We start from the raw sequence: 319 nt of genomic DNA, 5'->3' as shown, positions 1-319 counted from the left end.
ATCATGAAATTATGAAAATAAATATAGTCTACTGACTCAGGAAAGTAAACTCACTTTCAAGGTTATCACCATTTCCAAAGTTGTCCCATTGCACATAAAGTAACTCTGCGAGTTTTTTTACTATTTTCTTACAGGTCCCAGTAGTTACATATGTGGTACTGCGAATGCTCTTTTCCATCACTTTGTTCTCAATTTCTTTCCATTACTTCTTTTTCTGGCAGAGAAACTGGAAATCAATTGGTAACATATGAAACAAAGATATCATATTTTTCCAAGGAATGAATGAATGAGTTGTCACACATGCAGAAAGTTCACTCTC

Source organism: Penaeus monodon, chromosome 20 (assembly GCF_015228065.2).
Source record: "Penaeus monodon isolate SGIC_2016 chromosome 20, NSTDA_Pmon_1, whole genome shotgun sequence".
Lineage (NCBI taxonomy): Eukaryota > Metazoa > Arthropoda > Malacostraca > Decapoda > Penaeidae > Penaeus > Penaeus monodon.
The sequence above is the reverse complement of the archived record's forward strand: the minus strand, read 5'-3'. Positions refer to the sequence as shown.